Source organism: Psammomys obesus, unplaced genomic scaffold (genome assembly GCF_907164565.1).
Source record: "Psammomys obesus unplaced genomic scaffold, mPsaObe1.curated_primary_1811, whole genome shotgun sequence".
NCBI classification, from domain to species: domain Eukaryota; kingdom Metazoa; phylum Chordata; class Mammalia; order Rodentia; family Muridae; genus Psammomys; species Psammomys obesus.
The window spans coordinates 114,820-132,436 of NW_026587215.1; the positions used below are offsets into that span (position 1 = coordinate 114,820).

General features: G+C 49.2%; 1 protein-coding gene and 1 non-coding gene across 2 annotated transcripts in view; both read right to left on the bottom strand.

The window, feature by feature from the left end:
• Positions 1-5,751, bottom strand: part of Myh9 (myosin heavy chain 9) — an 83,435-nt gene extending 77,684 nt beyond the window's left edge. Inside the window, exon 1 of the mRNA XM_055602932.1 lies at positions 5,523-5,751. The gene's annotated coding sequence lies outside the window, so the exon portion shown is untranslated. The remainder of the gene's footprint in view (positions 1-5,522) is intronic.
• LOC129673377 (U6 spliceosomal RNA) lies at positions 4,211-4,313 on the bottom strand. Its single transcript, XR_008719651.1, has one exon. It is a non-coding gene; the product is annotated as a U6 spliceosomal RNA (small nuclear RNA).
• Positions 5,752-17,617: the final 11,866 nt, after the last annotated feature.

The following is a 17,617-nucleotide window of genomic DNA, read 5'->3' on the forward strand; positions in this document are numbered from 1 at the left end:
GGGCCCCAGGGTGCAAGGATCGGAGCTGAAGTAGGACCCACAGCATCCAAGGCTGACATCGGCCCTTCCTAGAGACCAAGGTTCCCCCCCCCCGCCAAATTACTCTGTGATCACACTGCCTCAGAAACCTGAGCAGTTCCACCACTAAGGGAAAAACAAAAAAAACAAAAAAACACCAGACCAGATGTCTGAACAATTGCTGGGCAGAGCAGAAAGGGATGTGCTTTCAAATGCTATGACCTGGCACAAGAGGCAGAGGCAGGCAGATGTCTTCTGAATTCTAGGCCAGCCTAGTCTTGACAGTGAGCTCCTGGCCAGCCAAGGCTGCATAGTGAGACCTTGTCTCAGTAACAAAACCCCACGCAAGTTTCTTTTTCTCATAGCAAAAAATAAAATAAAGTAAAATAAAATAGGGGGGGGGGCAGAAAGATAGCTCAGTGGATAAGAGTACTGTCTGCTCCTCCAGAGGTCCGGGTTCAGTTCCCAGCAACTACACGGTGGCTCACAACCATCAATAATGAGATCTGGTGCCCTCTTCTGGCATGCGGGCATACATGCAGATAGAGCACTCATACATAAATAAATCTTGAAAAAAGAAAAAATAATCACACACACCCCCCCCACACACACACACATTTCCCAGGCTGGGGTGGATGATGGGATCATGATCAGAACAGTCCATCTATCACTGACACTCTAGTGAGACTGAGGCGAACTGAGGAAAACAGGACCCAAAGTGTTCCAAGCCAGAAGAGGAACTCCATCCAATTTTTAAGCCCTTTCCACCTAAGCCACGTGTGATCGCACAGTCCTGCAATGCCAGCGTGCAAGAGGTCAGGGGTGAACCTGACCCCAGACAGCGAGACCCTGTCTCCACAAACGGGAACACTGCACACAGTATCTAGCTGTGCTTTCGTCCCCCTCAGAGAACATACCCTGTGAGCACAGAGATCATCAGCCTGTCTTTTCAGGGCTGCAAGGATTTCCGCTGTACAGCAGGGCCATGATTACAGTGACCTTTCTTAATGGACAGCGAGCTTGTTTCCTGCCTTCTTCTCTGACAATGCCACATCGACTATCCTTAGACGTTTCCTTCGGCACAGTCAAGTTTATCTGTGGGCTAAATTCCTAGAGCACAGTTAGACTAAACTAGACTGTTGAAGAGACTACGATTCAACAGACGCTGTCAAACAACCTTTGGGAACAGAGGTGTGCCTGGAGCTGGAGAAACGGCCCAGTGGTTAAGAGTGTGTACTGATTTGGCAGAGGACTGGAGGGGTTTGGCTCTCCGTTTCCACATCCTGTAGCTCACAACTGCCTGTAACGCCAGCTAAAGGGGGAAATCACACACTCACACACGCGCTCACAATTTTTTAAATCTCTACCTAAAAAAGGTGTGCAACATACACCACATCTGTAAAGTACTCAAGTGGGCAAGCAGAGGTATTTGGAAGGAAGGCAACTAGTTTTCAGGCACTTAAACTGCTACCATCTCATAGGGAACTTGGTCCTCCCTGACACAGTCAAACCTACTTCCTACCAGCGCCACAGCTGGAAGCCAGGTCTTCAGACACACAAGTCCAATGTTGTTCTTTCCACAGTACCCTTGCCTATCACCTAGAACATGGGAAAACATGTTTCATACACACACACACACACACACACAACCCACAGCCAACATGAGCAACTTCTGTCTAGGCCAGCAACTCAGCAGCAAGTCATCAGACCCACATTCTATTAAGTACACCCAAAAGCATCAGCAGAGGAGCCTTAAGACCACTGTGTCCTCACCATTTGGGGGCCCCAGGCAACCACAAGCACCACATGATGGGTGCACCCCTTTTTAGAGGTGGGAAAAAAATGCTGAGTTGGGAATCAAGGAAACGGCCTACCCTCCACCCTCACGTAACCACCTAGGGAAGCTGGTAAAATCCATGATTAAAAGAATAAAAAATGTACACAGCCACTATATACCAGGCCCTTCGCATTGATTACGCCCTCTAGCTCTGGCATCCAGCTCTGCAGAGCAGGTCTGATTGATTCCCATGTTGCAGATGAGAAAACTGAGGCTCATGGAGTTAGATGACCCGTGTAATGTCTCAAAGCTAGTGGGGTGGGTTAAGATTTGAACTCTGCCTATAACAGCTCTTCCCAACTTTAGAAATGGGGTTCTGGGGCCAACTCAGTGGATTAAAGACCCTAGCCACCAAGTCTGAGTTGTATCCCAAGGACCCGAATAGTGGAAGTGAAAGACCAACTCCCCTAAGTTAGTCTCTGTCGCTCTTACACACACACACAAACAAACACACACACACACTTTCATTTATTAAAAAAAAAAAAAAAAAACAGAAACAAGCACGGAACAAACCGAAAAAACACACAACCACGTAAGTTTGTGAGCCAGCTGCCTAGGCAGCCAGGGCTCTGCTGTCACCAGAGGACCTGAGCCCAGGGCTCAGAGCATCAAGGGTTAAAGCTGAGAGGCAATGATTCTCTGGGGCAGCACAAAAGGAAAATGTACTTCCTGCCCTTGAGGCGGGAGATGCTGTTTTATGCTCAGTAAATTAGGACGTTTGTTTAATTAAGAGAACACACAGATTTTGTTATTCTAAATATTTTTGGAACATGATGCTTTGGAGGAAACTGTCAAGGCGAGGATTTTTTTTCCCCCTTGCTTTAGCTTTCTCCCCCTCCAAGAGAAGGAAAACAACAGCTAACCCCTCCTCTCCTTTTGAAATAAAGATGTCAAGCTGGTAGGGGCTGTCGTAAGTGCTTTATTGAAGGATTAGTGAGAAAAGGAAGTGAGAACTCAGGCAATACCCTACCAGGCTAGGGACAATGCTGCTTGGTTTTTTAGTTTTTTATTTTTTTTTTAACTGTGCTTCTCTTCCTTTAAAGACCTAAGAGATGCTTGTTTTGTTTTTTTTCTAGAGCAAGACCAGGCAAAAGACAGGCTGTGATTAACATGCACCCTTCATTCCACAAGAGAGAAGTTGCCTCTCCACAAACCCTTGGATTAAAAAGTTCAAAAAGTGAAGAAGAAAATAAAAACTAAGAAACCAGGATCCTGTCCCTGCTTTCCACTCCCACCTCAAGCCCTTCAGACCGGCAGCTCCACTCAGGGCTGGACAATGCCTCCCAACACAACTTGCTCATGCCGGTTTGAGGGGAACCTGGGTTTGCCCACCTGCCCCACCAGGACCTCTGTGCAGGAGCAAAGCCAGCGTCACCCACACGGCACACGGGCTCTCAAACTGCACGGGCAATCCCTCGATGATTTTAATGACTCCCCGCTTTCCTTCACCACGTGCTTGCCTCAGTTTGCCAAGCCTGAAATGTCCTCCTTCCTCGTGGTGGCTTCCCCTGCCCTGCCCTGGGGAACCAGCAGTGGCTCTCTTAGCTTAGGAATTCCTTGAGTCCTTTGTCCGTGGCTTGTTGAGGAAGGACACAGCATAAGCTGTCTTTGTATCTCAGTCTACCGCTGTCGGTTTTTAAAGCCCTCGGATTTCCCCAGGACACAAGTCTCTTCAAGAGGCCAGCCAGCACTCACAGGGTAGTCCCATGCCTCACAGTACCTTTCTGGAGTTCCTGTTATCTCCATACTAGAATCAGATACTGATTTGTCTCAGTTCTCCCCTAAATTGCCCGTGGGCCCAGGGGCCAGGTCTTACTCAACTCACACCCACCCCACCCCACCCCCACACACTCCACCTGGCAAAGTCCCTGGCAGGAGAAGCCAGTTAAATATTTGCTCAATTACACATCTATAAGCCCTTCCCCCCACCACCCATAGCAACCTTGTATATAAATTGACTGATTTGGGGTGATTGTCTAAACTGGCCTTCCAGCAGCCTGCCTCCTAAACAGAAAAGGACGTAGGGCTCCAGGTGAGGTTACTGGCCTGGATTCTTAAAACAGTGGAGTCAGAAATGGCTACAATGTTGCAGTGAACAAGTTACCTTTCATTTATTTATTGCTGTTTCAAAAAAGCTTTGTTTTTACTTGGTCCAAGGCTTGGGAGGGGTTCCGGGGCAGTTACAAAGCTGCTTAAGTGGCTTGAGAGGTTCAGGTGTATGTAGGTCCTGAGGCTGGCTGGCACACAGCGGATCCCTTGGAAAGGCAAGGAGACCTCTTCCGTAGTGCCCGAGCATAAGCCGCTCTTAAAGATACTTGCCCAGAGATGGCTGGAACACGACAGTCTGCGTCGGCTAAAAATATGGGACGCTTTAACGAATTTGCGTGTCATCCTTGCGCAGGGGCCATGCTAATCTGTATCGTTCCAATTTTAGTATAGGTGCAGCCGAAGGGAGCACGCAACAGTTACTTTGAAACCTTGCTAAATCCAGAAAACCAAGAAGCCACTAGACCTCTCCAACTCCCGCCCCCTCCACCAGCCGAGGTCTCTAAGACTTGGGTCTTCCCAGGAACCTTTTTCCTAACACCGCTGGGTGGGGCCTCAGGCACTCGCCCGGGCCCACCTGCCCTCAATTTCAGTACGGTCCGCAATCAAGTCCTTAGGCGGTTCAGATTCTTGTTGCCTGGGAGAGATGGAGACCGACCCATATAGGAGTGGGGTGCAGTTCCTGCCCTGGACGCGGCTCCCAAACAGGACAGGCTAAGGACCCTAGCACCGGGGAGTGGAGGATTCTTCAAAACTCCGCCTCTAACAAAAACATAAAAGATGCAGCAGCCGGGCCTGGTCCTAAAGTCCGGGCCAGCTCCCAGGGACCGGCCCGGGCGTGGCAAGCCAGGGTGCAGTGGAATCAGGTGCACGCCTGGGCGGCCCGACGGCTGCGGGCAGACCCAGGCCTTCTGACCTCCTCCAGCAACAGAAATCCAAGGTTCAGTGAGGACAGACTGGGGTCTTTCCGGCGCCCTGGGATCCGCCGCAGCTGGGTCCCCTTTTCCCACGCACCCAGCACACCTCTCCCCGCCCCCTCCCGGCCCGAGGGATGCCGGACAAATGAGGAAGTCCGCGGCGGAGGGCGGAAACCGAGCCGGGCGCAATGTCTGCGGCGGGACCGACCGACCGATCCTGACTCAGGAGGACCCCCTGACAGCTGCCGAGCGGTCCCCGCCTGCCTGTTACTTCCCTTTGCCAAACTTCCAGAGGACCCGCCGGCCCGAGCCCGCAACCTCGTGCCGGCGGGCTCGGCCGAGGGCTCCCGGACTGCGGCGTCCCCGAAAGGGTTAAAAAGTTTGCCCGAGCCGGCCGTCGGGGAGGCGGGAGCGCACAGGCGACGGGAGCAGGCCGAGCTCCCAGCGCCCCAACCGGGAAGGCGTCCGGGCGGGCTGGAGACTGGATCCCCCAGCGCCCTAACTCCGGGGCCCTTGGTGCCCAGATCCCCTCCGGCGAGGATGCAGAGCCCGGTCCAAGGCGTTCGCGCCCGACCGCGCCGAAGACGGCCACGCGGAGGCTGAGAACCACAGGGCCGCCGGCCCCGAACGCCCAGAGTCTTGCCGCGCCCGCGCGCGCGCGCTCGGCAGCCCCGGGGCGGGACACACCGGCAAGGCTCGCTCACCTGAACCTGGGTCTGCCCGGGGAACAGGCGCTGGTTCTTCCGAGAGGACTTTCTCGAGCGCTCGGGCGGCGCGACGGGGTGGGGCGGACGCAAGAGCGGAGCTGCAGCGGGTCAGGTTCTTGAGCTTCCCGTGCCCTGCCCAGGAACCGCGGTGATCTGCGCGCCTCACCGCACCCAGCTCTGGTGCTCGCCGCTCCCCTCTCCGCCCCGCCCTTCCAGAGGAGGGCGGGTCCGCCGCCGGCTCGGGGGGCGGAGCTTCCAGGAGCGCCCGCCCCCATCCTCACGCCGCCCAATCCAGCAGCAGTCTGACCTAAACGGACAGATTTGGGCCTATAAGAAAACAAGGATTCTTTCTTTTCATCCGACCCCCCCCCCACTCCGCCCACCCCACCTTCCCCCGCGCTTCCGAGGCGGGAGCCACGCCTTGTGGGGCGGGGCCAACGGACAACCGGGTTCCTGGATCAGGATTGACATGGACTTCACCCAATCAGAAACGGGCGGCTCCGGCGCGCTGGGCTCCGGGTCCCGGCTTCTGGTGCGCAGTCTGGGCCGCGCCGAGGCCGGAGGGAACGCGCTGGGAAGGTCTGCGGCTCTGACACTCCGCCCCGCGGAGCCGTGTTTTCCCTTCGTCCTGTCCTACCAGGAGAACAGATATTAAGTACCATATATGGGAAAAGTGGTATTTTACATAATTATGATGGCTGTGGGGGCGGGCATGGCTTCAACCCTGCATTCCGTGTGGGCGTCCTGAGTTCGATTTTGGAGCCTGCTCGCGGCTGTCCTCCAGCCTCTGAACCTTTGCTCTGCCTTGAGTGCGGTCTATAAGCCGCGCTTTACCTCTGAGTGATTAACTCGCGTACATCTCAGATATTTGTCACTAAATTATTTTTAAGGGTGGACCGCATTTGTTTTATTTATTTTAGTTACTAACCACGAGAGGATTTTTTTCCATCAAGAAAAAAAAAAGTACTTCTCTTTTAATGCATCGGTAATCTCTCTACACGTTATTTTCCGTTTCCGAGTTGTGTCCGTTGATCTATGTGGTCGATCCTGCTACAGTACGTCAATGGGGATAGCTTTCAAATCACTACATGTGGGCAAATTTCTCGTCATTGCTCTTAACTGTTGGAATGTTCTTGCTAACACAGCTAAAAAGAAAAAACGATCCGTGCGAATGAACTTCAGGGAAAACTGACATTCTAAAGCCAAAAGATAGCTAAAAGAAAGAAAGGGAAGAAAAGATTTTGCAGCCCAGGTGACAAATGATTGCTACCAAAGATAAGGACGTCCTGCTTCCCAGTTGATAGCCCAAATCCAAATGCTCCAAAAGAAAAATGGCTGAAACATCCAGGGGTTGTGGGTGATACACCAGAACTCAAGAGGCTGAGGTGGAAGGATGAATTCGATGACAGCCTGAACTACTACACAGACAAGCAGTCCAAAGGTGTGAAATATCAAAAGTCGATAATTACTTTTAAAACTGACCATCCAGAGACTGGAGATGTAACTCAGCAATAAAGCATTTTCCAGCATGTGCAAGGCCTGAGTTCAATGAGCAGCAACACACACACAACTTACTAAAGAAAGGACAGATGCTTTGTTTTGTTTCTCTGTGTAGCCTTGGCTGTAACGGAACTCACTCTGTAGACTAGGCTGACCTCGGACACACAGGGATCCCCCTGCCTCTCCCTCCCTGAGTGCCGGGATCAAAGACATGGGCCGCCACGCCCAGCTGAAAGGACAGACTTTAAAAGTGGGTCAAAAGAGAAGTGCATCATTAATTATCACAGAAAATGCACAAGAACATGGGGAGGAAGCCCAGCATGGTGACACACACACAGCAATACATACCTAGCAAGACCTAGTCTCAAAAACTTACCGCTCCTGAAAGATAAAATATGGTGCTATAGCAATGCAGACACACACCCTGAGTGACTAGCTAAAACTAAAACGCCCAGCATTATTAGCGATGGGGAGAGAGTGGAACTCGTCAGATGCTTGTTGGAGAGTGTGCTTCTACAGCCACTTTGGGAAAGTATGTAAGCCAGGTATGGTAGTACACACCTGTGATACACACCTGTCCTTTCAGCTCCGGGGAGGCAGGAGCAGGAGGCTCGGGAGAAAAGCTACCCTTGACAACATCGTTGCTTTGCGGCCAGTCTGAGCTATGTGAATCCCTGCCTCCAAAAAAAAAATAAAAAAGAGAGAGAGAGAGACAGAGAAAGAAAAAAGAAAGAGAGAGACAGAAAGAAAGAAAGAAAGAAAGAAAGAAAGAAAGAAAGAAAGAAAGAAAGAGCCAATCCTTGGCTTTATTTACTAACGCTTAACCTCAAGAGTCAGCAGTAGTCCCAGTCTTGAGCATATATCCAACAAGACTGACTACTTAGCTCCATCAAAGGATGTGCAGAAATGTTCACAGAAGCTAAAGAACACCCAAAAGGGAACAGCGAGATGGCTCAGCAGATAAAGGTGCCTGCTGCCAATCAAACCTACATTCTATCTCTGGGACCCAGCTGGCAAAGGAGAGAATCTACCTACTCCCACTCGTTTTCCTCTGATGTACACACAAAAAAAAAATTTTTTTTCAATTAAAAAAAAAAGCCAGGGTTGGTGGCATATGCCTTTAATGCTAGCACGAAACACTTTCCAGGTAGAGGTAAGGTTGATCTCGTGAGTTCCAGGATGGTGAAGGTTGTATAGTTAGACTCTACCCTCCTACCCCCTAAAATTCAATCAACAGAAAAATGGAACTAGGTGAGGTAGCTCCTGTCCGTAATTCCAACACTGGTAGCATTCAAAAGATTGTAGCAGTGAGTTTGCAGGCCAGCCTAGGCTACGTAGTGAGACCCTGACTTCAAATAATAATAATGATAATAATAATAATAATAAGTGAATAAGTTGGTCTACACTTGATTACTATGCAGACATGAGAAGAGAGAGAGAAAATGAACGCCTTAGTGTCCGCCCCCTAAAGATGTTCTAGAACCCCCCAGGAACTTGCTGTCTTTCTTGTTCTCCTGCAGACTGGCCCCTAGCCTGGTGACCTAGTGGGTGGACCCTCTGCAGGAACGCAGGTTCAACTGCTTTGGTTCCTCCTGATTGTTTTCAACTGAAGCTACCCATGCCCCCATCAGAGCCGCACAGTGATAGATTTTTTTTTTTTTTAAACTGTGTGGCAGGGCCTATATTAAGCGCCTTATTTAAGAGTTATCTTATTTCCTCCTCACAGTGATATCCCCACTTTGCAGGTTAGAAAAATGCAATTCAGCCACGCTAAATGACTCTCCAGGCCCACCCACCCACCTGCCGAGCGGCAGAACTGGCCTACAGACCAGTCCCGGGCAACCAGCGGCGCAAGCGCTTGGCGCTGCCCTGCCCACGGTGACCAGCACACGCTCCCTTCACCGCGGCCTGCGACTCCTTTCCTGGGCTTCCATCCCACTCTGCCACCTCCAGCTGTACCAGCCACAGAGGCAGCTGCCAAGTCGGTGGGCCACCCACGCCTCCCCCCTCCTGTTTAGCAATCTTCTCTTTCTTTCTTTCTTTTATCCCCCTCAAACTTTTAAAAATTGTAACAAACAGCCAGGCAGTTTAGGTGGCACACGCCTTTAATCCCAGCACTCAGGAGGTCGAAGCAGGTGGATCGCTGAGTTTGAGGCCAGCCTGGTCTACAGGGAGAGTTCCAGGACAGCCAAGGCTACACAAAAACCTTGTCTCGAAAAAACCAACCAAACAAAAACAAAACAAAAACTTGTAATAAACATTCTGCAGGACTCTAGGTCAACCTGCCACAGAGATCCTTGCACCTCAGTATTTACTCAGGAGCCAGCCTGATGCCCACCGCCGGGGAAAAAGCAGAAGCAAATGTGCTTTATATACACAATGGACTTTTAGCCTTAAAGAATTGCACAAGATGGCGCCTTCACAGTTCCAGGTAGAACTGGAGATGGTCATGTTACGAGAAATAAGCCAGGCTGAGAATGACATTACCATACATTGTTTCTCATTCTCAGAATCTACGTTTAAAATGTGTGTATTTAGGTGGTACCGTGGGTACGTGCCCATAATTCCTGCACTTGGGAGGGGGAGGCAGAAGGATTAGGAATTTGAAGCCTAATTTTCTAATTTCAAGCATGAAAACAGGAAGGGGGCTAAATTGGGCAAGAAAGAGGTCTAAAGGATGGGGACAGGAAAAAAGGAAGCGTAATGGGGGAGAAAGGTACATATTGCATGGTTTCTCTTTTTTATCAGTGTGTGCGTGTGTGTAAGGACAATTTGTAGAAGTCAGTTCTTGCCATCTACCATGTGGATGTCCTGGGGATCAAATTTGGGTCTTCAGGCTTGGCAATAGGCATTTTTACTCACTGATCCATATCTCTTTTTTCTTTATATGTAGAATCTAGATTAAATAATAATAATAATAATAATAATATATGTAGGGGTAGACAGGAGAAGGTAATAGAGGAGTGAAGGAGCAAAGTGAAATTATATGTGTGTGTAATCACAAAGTCCATTATTTTGTGTGCTGACTAGAAAATCAATTAAAAAATATAAATTATAAAAAATAAAAATTGTGTTATCCAGGTGTGGGGGTGCACACCATTAATCTGAGCAATCGGGAGGCAGATGAATGGTGAATTCCCTGAGTTTAAGGCCACCCTGGTCTACATAGCAATCTCCAGGGCAGTCAACACTACATGGACTCAAAAACAGAAAATGACAAATAAATAGATAAATATGTTAAAATAAATAAATATGTTAAAATATGCACAATAAATTTACTGTTTTAAAGCTTTACTTCATTTTTATTTTATTCCTGTTAATGTTTTGTCTGCTTCTATGTATGTAAACCTTGTCTGTGCCCACTACGCAGGGACACCTGAAGAAGGCATCAGACTCCCTGGAACTGGGGTTACAGGTGGTTGTGAGCTGCCACATGGATGCTGGAAATCGAACCCAGGTCCTCTGGAAGAGCAGCCAGTGTTTTCAATTACTGAGCCAGCCCCACAGTCTGGACCATTCGTAAGTGTGCAGTTCAGTGGCTCTAAGTGTGTTCATCGCGCCGCGTCGCTCTCATCCATAGACTCAGCCCAGCAAAACTAAAACTTCGTGCTCATGCACAGTCACCACCCATTCTCTCCTTCCCCAGCTTCTGCAGCCACCGTGTTATATTCTCTCTCTGACTTAAGGAGCTGGCCACCAGGCCCGACCCTGTGCACATTTTTAATCAGGTCTTCTGAATAGGAGTTGTTGATTTGTAGAGTTCTATGTCTATGTGTTTGTCCCTCAGTGAGTCCCCACACAGCCCCAGATCTGAAACCCAGCAATGAGCACATAAATAAAAGTGAGCCAAGGCCAAGAACCGAGAAGAGCCCTGATCCACGGAATCTGAATTGGATTGCTGGGGCCAGGTTCTGATGTAGTCTGAAAAGCAAGCCAGCATTGGTGACTGAAACATATAATCCCAGTACTTGGGAAGCAGAGGCAGGAGGATTGCCACAGGTTTGAGGCTAACCTGGGCTACATATTAAATTCCAGGCCGGTCAGGGCTACTGAGAAGACCTTGTCTCAAAACAATACAAAGGAAAAGCCATGAGTTTCATCCAGGCCTCTGTGGGCTTGCTGAGGAGAGCCTACTGTGTAGGATATTAGGATCTCTGTAGAGTTGGGGTAGATCACTTGCCTAGCATGCACAAGCGTGTGCTCCTAACTCTAGGGCAGGCAGGGTAGTACATGCCGTGATGTCAGCACTCCTAAGGCAAGAGGATCACAAGTTTGAGGCCAGCCTGGGATACATAGTAAGAACCTACCTGGAACAAACCTTCAAAAGTCTCAAATTTCTAGAGGAAGTTCATTAAAACAGTGAGTCCAAATTCTTTCACCCCATTTATCATTCATTCAGCAATCACTGAGCACCAACCACAAGGACTACACCAGCCTCTCCTGCCCAGAGAAAGACGCTCACTAGCATTCAGTCAACAAGTATGGTCCCACTTCTCTAGAACAATGGCTCCTCTATCTGCTTGGCCGCACTGCCTAGAGCCCAGCTTGGCCTCCGTGTTCCTGCCCTTCCCCTGGAGCCTCTGCATGTGGCTCTCCCTCCAGAGATCTCTCTGCATCCTCCCACCTGGCGTGGTGCCCTTCTCTTCTCTCCCATAGCACCCTGGGCTACCTGCTCTCATAGCTCTCTTCGGCCTTCCAGCTTGCCTGCCTCCGGGTGAGTTTCCTAAGAACGTATCAGGGCATGTGTGTGTGCCTCCTTGGGACCAGATGTGGAACTCAGAAAGACCTGCACTAAGTGTCTGTAGAGTGAACGAACAAACAAACAAGCCAATAAAAATCGCAAGAGTGCATACAAACCCTCTACACTGAAGCCACGATGGAGAGTACAATTCTTCATTTGTGTGGGCCTACACACGGGTGCTGGGAACCCAGTTCACAAACATGCTGCTGGCTCTTCTAAGTAGATTTATTGGGCTATAACTCCCATTCCATAGATTTCACTCACTTAAAGAGTTCGGTTCTGTAGATATTACTTTGCTTAAAACTGTGCAATCGTTATCATCGTCTACTGCTAGAATACTTTCATTCCCACATCCTTGCATCCCGCAAGAAACCTCATACTCATCAGCAGTCACTCCCCATTTCCCCAACCTTCTCCACCCCCAGCCCATGTCAGGAAGTAGACAACCATTAATCAACTTTCTGGATGGATTGGCCTCTTCAGAACATTCCACAGAAATGGCATCACAGCGTGTGGGCTTTTGTGTCTGGCTGCTTCTATTTAGCTCAGTGGTTCAGAAACGCGATTGCATCAGAGCATCTGTCTGTAGTTCGGTCTTTCCTACCGACGAGCGGTGTCTCCTTCTACAGAGAGACCACGGTTGATTGACCCACTCCTAAAATCCAGTCATAAGCAGACTGCAGGAAGGTGTGCGGCGGGGAGGCTTTGCAGTAGTGTTTTCACGCTACTTCATCTTGGTGGTTAGCATGGGGGGGGTTGTCTTCTCTTCAGAGATGAGTAAACTGAGGCCTGCATGACTCATTGAGAAATGCCTAAGATCCCAAGCAATCAGAGGGCAGGGGCAGAATGCTACGCCCTTTCCAGGTGTCGATTTTTGTTTTTCCCTCTTGAACCCACTCAGCTATGTTCAACCTGATCTTGGATTCCCAAAGGCTTGGGTGTGTGTTTGGGAAAAAGGGACTCAAGCCTACATTCCATCTGGTTTGATTGGCTGATTGATTGATTGATTGATGATTGATTGTGTATGTGTGTCCTGGTCAGAGGACAACTTGCAGGAGTAGGGTCTCTTCTTCCTTTCATCACATGAGTCCCAAGGGATGGAACTCAGGTCCTTAGGCTTGGGGGCAAGTACTCTTATCCTCTGTGTCATCTTGCTGGCTCCTGATCTTCTGGTTTATAAGTCAAGGGCTGCTCCATTTCCATCCTCAGTGGAGACAGGCATGGGTGAAAGTAATCGAACCAAGAGGAGACTCCTCCCACTCTAGGAGGCCTTGGCCCTTCCGTCCACCCAGCAGAAAAGGGGCCCCTGCCACCTGCTGCAGAGGCAGCCAGCCCTTTCCTCACCACTTCCTTCTGCTTGAGCCATCTTGCCACACCCTTCCTCTCTACCTGCAAGGAGCACTAAGCGTGACTCTGGTACAGTGGTTGTGACACCAGGGCATGGCTGACCTCTTCATGTCTGGTCCTCTAAACCTGGCAGGCAGCTGTGTGCCTCCCATGAGCTGCCATTGCATTAGCTCAGTCTGGAGCGGTCAGATGAATGCATTGTACTGTTTTAATGACAGTGCAAGGCACTGGCTGAGTGTTTTCTAAGAGCCATATGATCCTGATAGCCCCGTCAGGTGTGTCTAATCTCCTTTTTATAGCAGAAAAACTGGACACTCGGCTGAAGTTTACAACCCAAGCCCTGGGGGCGGGGGTCAGTGCTGAGGGAAGGAGGGAGATATAGAATCTCTTGTATGTTCAACCTCTCCTTCCCGGGTCTCCCCTTCAAGGGCAGTGAGTACCCACTCCCACCCCCAGAAGCAAGTGTCAAATTTAGAATCAAGGGTGAGGGCTGGGTGTGGTGACCCATGAATTTAACCTCAGCACTCAGGAAGGCAGAAGCAGGCAGATCTGCCTGATCTGCCTAAATTCAAGCCCTGTCTGGTCTACATAGTATGTTCAAGGACAGACAGACAAGGCTACATAGTGAGACCCTGTCTCCATAAAAACCTAGAAAGGAAGGAAAGAAGAAAGGAAGGAAGGAATTACTTGGGAAGCAAGCCTTTGAGAAGGGGTAGCTTTGTAAAATGGACAAGGGAGCTCATACTGACACCCAACTGTCCTGTGGTCACCTTAGATCCTGTATCAGGCCTAAGAGAAAACTAGGGCTGCAGTGGAATTATTGGCAAAGCATGTGCTTAGCAAGAACGAGGCCCTGAGTTCATCCTCGGCCCCAAAAGAAACAGAGAGAAAAAGAAAGACAGAGGAGTGGGGAGATAATGAGGCAGAGAGAGAAAGAGAGAGAGAGAGCTCAGAGGTTAAGCAAAGGAGGAGGAGCCAGGCCTGCCTTCTCCAGCCACAGTCACTGCAAACTCAACCCTGCACCGCTTGGGCAGAGTCTCAGTTTCCACAGGGAAGCTTTAAAAAGAAACAAAGAAAGCAGCCTCTTCCACAGCATCTTGAGAGGAACAGAAAGGAGAAGGATGCTAACTCCTCTTGATTCTGATGGTGAGCCAAATCCACCGACTGGTTGTTATTATAAGACTAAGTGGGTCCTCCCTACCTCGAAGATTAGTCATCCACAGATTGCTCCACAACTTATGCCACAGTGGCATGTTTGTCTTATGTATTCGAGCCATACAATCACTTTAAGTAAATTAAAAAAATACATAAAAATGGTGGGTGGGAGGCTGGGGAGCTGGTCAGCAGTTAGGAGCATTTCTTCTTGCAAAGGATCCCACATGTCAACTCACAACTGTCTTTGATTCCAGTGTCTGGGGAGCCAATGCCCTCTTCGACATTTTATGGAGAACCAGACACAGACAAACATGCAGGCAAAACTCCCACACACATAAAGAATAACCTTTTAAAAATGGTGGCTGGATCGCCAACAATGCAGAATAAACAAACAAACAAATAAGGAGAATCCATTGGTGACAGCATCCATCAGCACAGGACAGGAAGTCAGTCCAGCCACCTTGGAGACAAGCCTTTAAGAGGCGCACACCTGTGATCTCAGCATTGAGAGACTGAGGCAGGAGGATTGACATAAGTTTGAGGCCAGCCTGGGCTACAGTGTGAAACCCTGACAAAATAAAAAGGTGACATCAGGTACCTTTAATCCCAGCACTGGGGAGGCAGGGCCAGGCAGATCTCTGTGAGCTTAGTCTTCATAGTGAATTCCAGGACAGTCAGGGCCTTTATATCCCCACTGGAGCTGACTTTTTTAAAAATCATTTATTTACTTATTTATTTTATGTGTATGAGTGTTTTGCTCACATGCATTCCCCAGAAAATCAAAACTGTGCGTCAAATCCTCTGGACCTGGAATTACAGATGGTTCTGAGGTATCATGTAGGGGCTGGGACTTGAATCTGAGTCCTCTGGAAGAGTAGCCAGAGGTCATGAGTTCAATTCCCAGCAACCACATGGTAGCTCACAACCATCTACAATGAGATCTGGTGCCCTCTTCTGGCATGCAAGCACACATGCAGGCAGAACACAGTACACATAATAAATCTTGAAAGAAAGAAAAAAAAAAAAAGACCTAGGGCCACCACTTTTTTTAACGACGTGAATGCTCACAGCAATCTTGCATAAATCCAAATGTTTATGAACTGGCGAACCCAAAACAAACACCAACTTGATGAGAAAAGTAATAAAGCCAGTGTGGTGGTGAATGTCTATCACCTGAACAGTTGGGAAACAGAAGCTGGAAGATCAGAGTTCTAGGCCACCTTCAGTACACAGCAGCCCTACTGATTGACGGACCTGAAGCAGAGGAGTAGATAGTGACTGCTAATGGATAGGAAATTCCTTTTTTAATTAAATGGTTTTAGTCACATTTATTTACAGATGTGCGTGTCCTTGTATGTGTACCTGTCCATGTGCCTGTGTGTGTGTATGTGTTCATGCCAACGCATGTAGAGGTTAGAGAACAACCTGAGAGAGTTGGTTCTCTCTTGCTACCATGTTGGTTCTAGGGAACAAAGTCATGTTGCCAAAATGGGCTGCAAACTCCTTTGCCTGCTGAGCTATCTTGCTGGCTCTGAACTTTCTTGAGGGTAATGAAAACATTTAGGAATTGCATCACGGAGGTGGCCCCGGGGCTCTGCGAGTCTCCTGAAAGCCAGGAAACGATACAGTCTAGCTGGCGAACTTGATGGCGTGTGAATTTTATCTCAGTAAAACTGTGGTTTGAGAGACCGAGAAGACAAAGTAGAGCAGCCCTCCTTGGTTCTGTACAAAGGGTGTCTGAAAGCGAAGCAGCCTACTTCTACCACCCCACAGCCTGTGACTAAGCACAGCGCCATGATCACCACACTAGGCATGGTTGGCTCCGTGTGCCAATGGCTCTCGGGCGCTTCCCTAGGAGGCTGCTTTTCTTACATAAGGCCTCACACCACTTCCCCACGACTGAGGGCTGTATGTACAGTCAAGCCCTGCCAGGCGAACTCAACCCGTCTGAGCAATGTGGAGGAGACAAAACTTAACCCCAGTCCAGAGCAGCCTGGACCTGGCACCCCAACACCTGGGTTGGAATCTTAGCTCCACCGCCCACTAGATGGGTGCCATTAAAATCACACGGGTACGAAATCCAGTACACAAGGCCTATCATAGTGGTGCACTAACCAGGGAGGCCTGCAGAGCTCTGTGAATCTGAGGCCAGCCTAGTCTGTGCGGTGAGTTCCTGCTGACCAGCCAGGGCTACATGTCGAGACCCTGTCTCAAAACAAACAAAGCAAACAAGCTTTAAAAAAAGAAAAGAAAAGAAAGAAAGAAAGAAACCCAACACAGCAGGGTTGAGGTTGTAACATATGTTAGTTTTTAAAAAAAAAAAAAAAAAGAGCCAGTTTTTTACATGTGATGTTAGGCTAACCACTTAACTACTCTGGGCCTTAGCATTCTCCATCTATTAGAAGATCATAGTGTAAGCCAGGTGTAGTGCAAAATACCTTTAATCCTAGTATTTAAGAGGTGGAGGCATATGGATCAAGAGGTAAAAAGGCCAGCCTCGGCTACATGGCAAGTGCAAACCTAGTCTGGGTTATGTGAGGCTCTGCCTCCAAAGAAAGGAAGGACAGTAGCAAACAATAAAGGAGAGAAAGAGAAAAAGAAATGACAATAATGTACTATGCCTCACCAAGCCACTGAGGGAGATTTGTGGGAACGCAGCTTACAAACTTGAGCGGCCTGTGTTATCTTGACTAACTCAGAGAGTGACTTGCATGACTCGCGTGATTCTGGAGGTCAGAGGCTCTGGAGGGAAGGGCTGAGAGGAAGAGGGACAGAGACTGCACCACTGTTGCCCAAGAGAAGCCCCTCAGCTTCGAAGTCATTCAACCACGGAAGTGGGACAAAAACCATCCAGGGTGGTTGGGCAAGAGAGGGAGGGGCCCAGCCGTAAAGCAGGCGGCTCAGTGTCTCCCAGTGAACAAGGGCCAAAGTCTCAAACTGCCTGGAGCAAGCCTGAGGGTCAGAGACAGCCCTCCTGTAAACACCCTTGACTCAGCTTGAGGGCTGAGGGCTCTCAGGGTTGGAGGGACTGACTGTGTCTACAGTCTCTCCACCGGTGGCTCCCTACTGCTTCAGAGGGACAACAGCAGCTGGCCTTTTACAGGGACATGCAGAACATGCAGGCATTTCCTGAGACCATTTCCATGTCGAGTTGGCCTCTCCTATCTGCAGGTTCTACCTCAGGGGCTAAAAATAACTGCAAAATAATGTGAATGTGTGGGCCTTTTTTAATATTATTCCCTAAACAGGACAGCCTGTCTTGGAAGTGAGATGGGTATGTGAAAAGCTTAGCCAGATATCACATGTATCGCTAAGAGGGTAATGACAGAGCCTAAAGTTATGGTTTGGT